Genomic DNA, 6,000 nt, shown 5'->3' with positions numbered 1-6,000 from the left:
TTTGGGGTGAGTACAATAAACTCAGTGGGGTACATTTATCCATACTATAAGAATCACAACAAAATATAAGTGCAAAGAAAACTGTCTGCTCTTTCATATTGCCCGAAAGCAATAACTTTCTGTCTCTTATAGCCCGTAGGCTATAACTTTCTGTCTCTTATAGCCCGTAGGCTATAACTTTCTGTCTCATAAAGCCCGTAGGCTATAACTTTCTGCCTCATAAAGCCCGTAGGCTATAACTTTCTGTCTCATATAACCGGTAGGTTATAATTTTCTGTCTCATGTAGCCCGTAGGCTATCACTTTCTGTCTCATATAACCCGTAGGTTATAACTTTCTGTCTCATAGCCCGGAGGCTCTGCCTGCTTCTCACACATATAAATTGAGTAAAACGTATTATAAGGATAAATGTTAAATGCAACGTTATAACCCCACCTTAACCTTTCTTGAGTAAATCTTGCAATTAAATAATTAAGTCTCGCGCGCTGTTCCTAAAATGAATTATGAAATCATAATTAAAATATGCTTAAACAATGAATGCACATGAAGATGAATATATATATATATATATATATATATATATATATATTCTAATAATCGTATCAGATACACTAAATGAATAAAGTATAAGTACATCTCTTGGAATGAAAATAAGTATACACGCATAACACAAGTATATTATATATTAGAATAAAAATTTATTATGTATCATAACTTTAAACAGATATGCGAAAATGATTTCTACTTAATATATAAATATTAAACATTAGAAGAAACACTATCCGAACATATAAAAATATATATACACGTATGACATCATTTAAATATGTATATATGTTTGCTTGTATAAAAAAAAAAATGACTAATTATTAGATCATCACTAAAGCATGTATCTGCACACCTACGTATGTATAAATTATAATTAAGTATATTCATGGGAATTGGAAACAAGATACACGTAGTGATAAAACAATTTTAATACTCTGACATTTGAAAATTGAAGACTCACTATCATCATAAAGTTTTTCTTCTAAAGACAAGACTCAAAAATAAGAAGAAAGTTGTCTTTTCTTTCGACATTGGAAGGATAAAGAGAAAAATACAGAGAAAAAAATATAAGGGAAATGAGAGGATGAGTTTATTTACCTCTCCAGCAGAAAGAATTCGGTGATTTTTAGGTGAGGAAGACAATGAAAATGGGTGCTATTTATACTAGGAGCTAGGGTTTAATTTTGGTAGAAGAATCAATCAAGAACAATCTTTCCAAAATTTTAATATTATCAAGAAGGAAAGGTGAATTAGGGTTTCCAATCATTTGGTGCTGAAAATTCTAGAGAAAAAATTACTTTGGGCTCAAGCATTGGGCTGAAATAAAAATATACTTGTTTGGGCTTAAATATTTAGTAACTTATAACAAAAGAATAATAATAATAATAATAATAATAATAATAATAATAATAATAATAATAATAATAATAATAATAATAATAATAATAATAATAATAATAATAATAATTAATGCTAGAAATGATTAAATGCTCATGTTCATGCAATATCTAAGCGCGACTTATAAGACTTAAAATTTAATTAACGAAAAAAAAGAATAATAAAAATAAATTTCTTTGTAGTTAAAAAAATTTGGGTCACTACATTCTTACCAACTAAAAAAAAAAAATTCGTCCTCGAAATTACTTACCTGAAACAAACAAAAGAGGGTATCTAGATTTAATGTCATCTTCCTTTTCCCATGTAGCACTATTATGGTCATGCCTACTCCATTGGACTTAACTTGAGGGATTTCTTTACTTCTTGACTTATGAACTTTTCTATCCAAAATGGCTATCGGGTGTTCATCATAAGTTAGGCCTCTATCAAGTTCTAGCTCGATGTGATTCACAATGTTGCCCGGGTCGTGGACGAATTTTCTCAAAGACGAGACATAGAAGACGTTATGTATCGAAGTCAAGCTTGGTGGCGACACTAATCGATATACTACCTCACTAACTCTTTCGAGACTATCAAAGGGCCTAATGTAACGAGGTCTTAGTTTTCCTCCCTTGTCAAACGATCTATTCCCACCACATTTCCTGAGGAAAATTCTTACCTTCAAGGGTCCTAAGTATCAGCTTTTCGTAAAATCTCCTTGCGATAAACGAATGTGAAACACTGGAAACAAAGAGTACTATAGCAAACTTGTCCAGAACGGGTAAGATACCTGACATAGTTCGAGCCTCTCCATCCATCTCTTCCTGGTTCATGGCATAAACTCGTGCCTCTCCCTTGCGGGCACCATTGTTGTTGTAATTCTGATTCCTTCCCATATTGTTGTTGTTGTTGTTGTTGCCGTGATTTCTTCCCCAGTTATTGTCCTTATTCCGCCAAGTCGGGACGTTGTTGTTGTTCGGGACATTCGTACTCCGTGCTACTGGGCAGTTCATCGCCATGTGTCCTCCTTTGTGACATCGGAAGCATACGTTCTCGCCAGATTTGCACTCTCCGAAATGGTAACGCTGACAACGTGGACAAAGAGGTTTGTGCGGCGCCAATTCTTGGTCGTCTCCCACATCACTCCTTGGTTTCTTTTCTGGCTGGGAGTTCCTCATTTTGTCTCGATCATCCCGGCCAGTTCCTTTTTTCTCCAGTATATTGAGGTCGAACCCCAGAGTTGTCCAGTTTCAGGCGTGATGCGACTGCTTGGGCTCGTTCTAAGATTTCCGAGTATGATGTGATGTTTAGAGCTGCTAAGTGCCCTCCAATCTCAGGGCGTAACCCATTCTCAAATCTCCAAGCCTTCTTTTCATCGGTGTCCACCAAGTGGGGAGCAAAACGGCCTAGTTGGGTAAATTTCCGCTCGTATTCCAAAATGGTCATGTTTCCTTGTTCCAAGTTCATGAGCTCTATTTCCTTTTGTTTGCGAAAAACCCTTGGGAAATACTTTCCCATCACTTTCTCCTTGAACGTTCTCCAGGTGGTGGCTCTCATCTGCTCTTCAGTAAGGGCAGCAGTTTCCGACTCCCACCAGTGTCCTGCGTCGTCTGTTAGTTGGAAGGCTGCACATGTCATTTTCAAGTCGTCCCTGCAACGCATGTAGTTGAAAATGCGTTCCATCTGGCGCATCCACTCCTCGGTCCCTAAGGGTCCTTCATTCCCTCTTAGAATTGGCGGTGCCATGCTTCGAAATTGAGCTACTACTCCATTTCCACCTTCTGCTTGAGGTTGATGCGGTTGTTGAGGCAATACTCCTCTCAGTGCTTGTGCAAGCACGTGGGCCAGCGTATTAACATCATTTCGATTTCGATTCCTATTCCCCATCGATTGAGTGGCTTCGCTATCAGATTCTTCGTCTGCTGAAGGTCTCCTGTTACCCCTTGTTCTGGCCATAATCTAAAATATTGCGGTAAAAAGTAAGAGTTGCGTGACAAAAACAACGATATGTACTAATTCTCATTGATACTAAGAGATTTGTCATCCCAATTCTTGTACACTTGTTGGCACCGATGTACTCATTCTATAGGTTTTGTGTGTTCTAACCATCTAGAAAAGTAATCTCGAGGACATGAGAAAAAAAATAAAAAAAAATAAAACCAACTTTATTGAGAAAAACTTAAAGCATTATAAATATATATTCTTTTACTTTTTACCTTACTCGGTAGCGATGCAGCGGTTGCGATGATGGTCATTTTCCATAAAAAGATTTTATTGCATGTCTACAGAAACGTAGACCTGCTCTGATACCATACTGTGACGCCCCAATTTTCTTATTAAATAAAAAGAAGTACTTTGATTGAAAATAATGAGATTTCAAAATTTAAATAACTAAAACTCAAATCCAACAGAGGAAGTAAATAAACATCATAAACTGAGTCTTTATTCTAATTGAAAATAAAATGTTATTCTTCTTTTATCTTGACCATCACTCACCCCAACACAATATCTTTTTCAGGAGATGACTCGGGCGATGAGAGGCGGGGCGAGTGATGGTCAAGATAAAAGAAGAATAACATTTTATTTTCAATTAGAATAAAGACTCAGTTTATGATGTTTATTTACTTCCTCTGTTGGATTTGAGTTTTAGTTATTTAAATTTTGAAATCTCATTATTTTCAATCAAAGTACTTCTTTTTATTTAATAAGAAAATTGGGGCGTCACAGTCATTTAAAATATTATAGTGTCAATTTCAATATTTTAGTGTCACTGGTATATCTGAATAGTGTAAATTAAAATGTTATAGTTTCATTTAAAATATTAGAGTGCTAGTTTCAATGTCATTTGGATATCCTAAAAGTGTCAATTGTATGAAGTGTCGTTTAAAATGTTATAGTGTCATTTACAATGTAATAGAGTGTCAATTTCAAAATTATAGTGTCATTTATATAATAGAATAGTGTCAATTTCAAGATTATAGTGTCATTTCTATTATAGAATAGTGTCAATTTCAATCTTATAATGTTATTTGTATATTCGAATAGTGTCATTTTCAACCTTATAATGTTAATTTCAAGATTATAGTGTCATTTGTATAATATAATAGTGTCAATTTCAATTTTATAATGTACTTTAAAACCTTATAATTTTATTTTTAAATTTATAGTGTCAATTTCAATTTCAACACTTTTAATGCACGTAAATGACACTTTTAAACCATGCAAACGATATTAAAAGGCAAAATTCGAAAAAGCTGCGTTGAATAGAAAAGTTCGGAAAAGCTGGAAAAAAAAAATCGGGCAAAATTCGAATTGTAGGCGCTAAGGGCTCGTTTGGTTTTCAGTAAAGGATTATGTAGGATAATTTTTAACCAGGATATTTAGCGTGGATAATGACATATTATTAATACTAAGTTGGTGTTTGCTATCATGGCTAAATACAGAATATCATGGTTTAAGTTAATCCTAGGGGGGAGGTGGTATTATTAATCCTAAGAAATCTGGATTAATAATATTGGGTCGTTGGATTAAACCGGGTCATCCGCATTATTACTAAATAATATCAAACAGTAGACTGATCTGTACTGAATTAGCTAATACAGTGTATTAGCCAATATCAAACACGCCTTAAGTGTGGATCTTGACAGATCAAGACTTTTTTTTTTTTGACAGATTGACAGATCAAGACTTTGACCATGAATCTTAACCAACTAAGCTATCTGCCAAGTTGTAAATACTATCACTCATCTTCTATATATATATTAAAGCAAAATAAATCCTATCGTACGTGGCATCGTATAATCACTCTATTCTAATTTTCCTCAATTCTCATTCATTCTTATTTTTTTTCTAAATTTTAATCAATTTCTATATCTAAAAACCATTAAAAATCTAAAAGTCATGATATATTTAAAAATTAAATATCTAAAAAATCATTGTATAAATATTTCAACAAAATAAATTCTATCCTACGTGGCATCGTATAATCACTCCATTCTAATTTTCCTCAATTCTCATTCATTCTTATTTTTTTTAATTTTTAATCAATTTTCATATCCAAAAACTATTAAATATCTAAAAATAATTATATATCTAAAAACTATTGAATATCTAAAAAACACTATACTAATATTCCACTAATCAATAAAATTTTATTTATATCCTTACACGAAAAATAGAAAATACATAAGTATTTGTAATTTTTAGGTTGTAATGATTATTGTAATATTATACTTTATGATATCCAACGTTGCAATTTTAATTTAAAACGTACATGATTTACTTTAATATATATGACTTTGATCTTATTAATTCTATTTATATTCCCTAAAAAATTATCTTCGACCTCATGGGCAGACCAATTCAGGTTTCAACGAAGTTGATCACAAAATGCAAAATTAGATAAGTATTTTTAATTATGAAATCTACAAAAAAAAAAAAAAAACCTTTGAAATAGGATTTAATCATATCCATTAAGATGGAAAAATAATTAATTTTTAGTTCTAAGTTCTTACAATAAAAATGGTTTTTAATTGAACTCATATATATATATATATATATATATATATATATATAT

This window comes from Salvia miltiorrhiza, chromosome 6 (genome assembly GCF_028751815.1).
Source record: "Salvia miltiorrhiza cultivar Shanhuang (shh) chromosome 6, IMPLAD_Smil_shh, whole genome shotgun sequence".
NCBI classification, from domain to species: Eukaryota; Viridiplantae; Streptophyta; class Magnoliopsida; order Lamiales; family Lamiaceae; genus Salvia; species Salvia miltiorrhiza.
The sequence above is the reverse complement of the archived record's forward strand: the minus strand, read 5'-3'. Positions refer to the sequence as shown.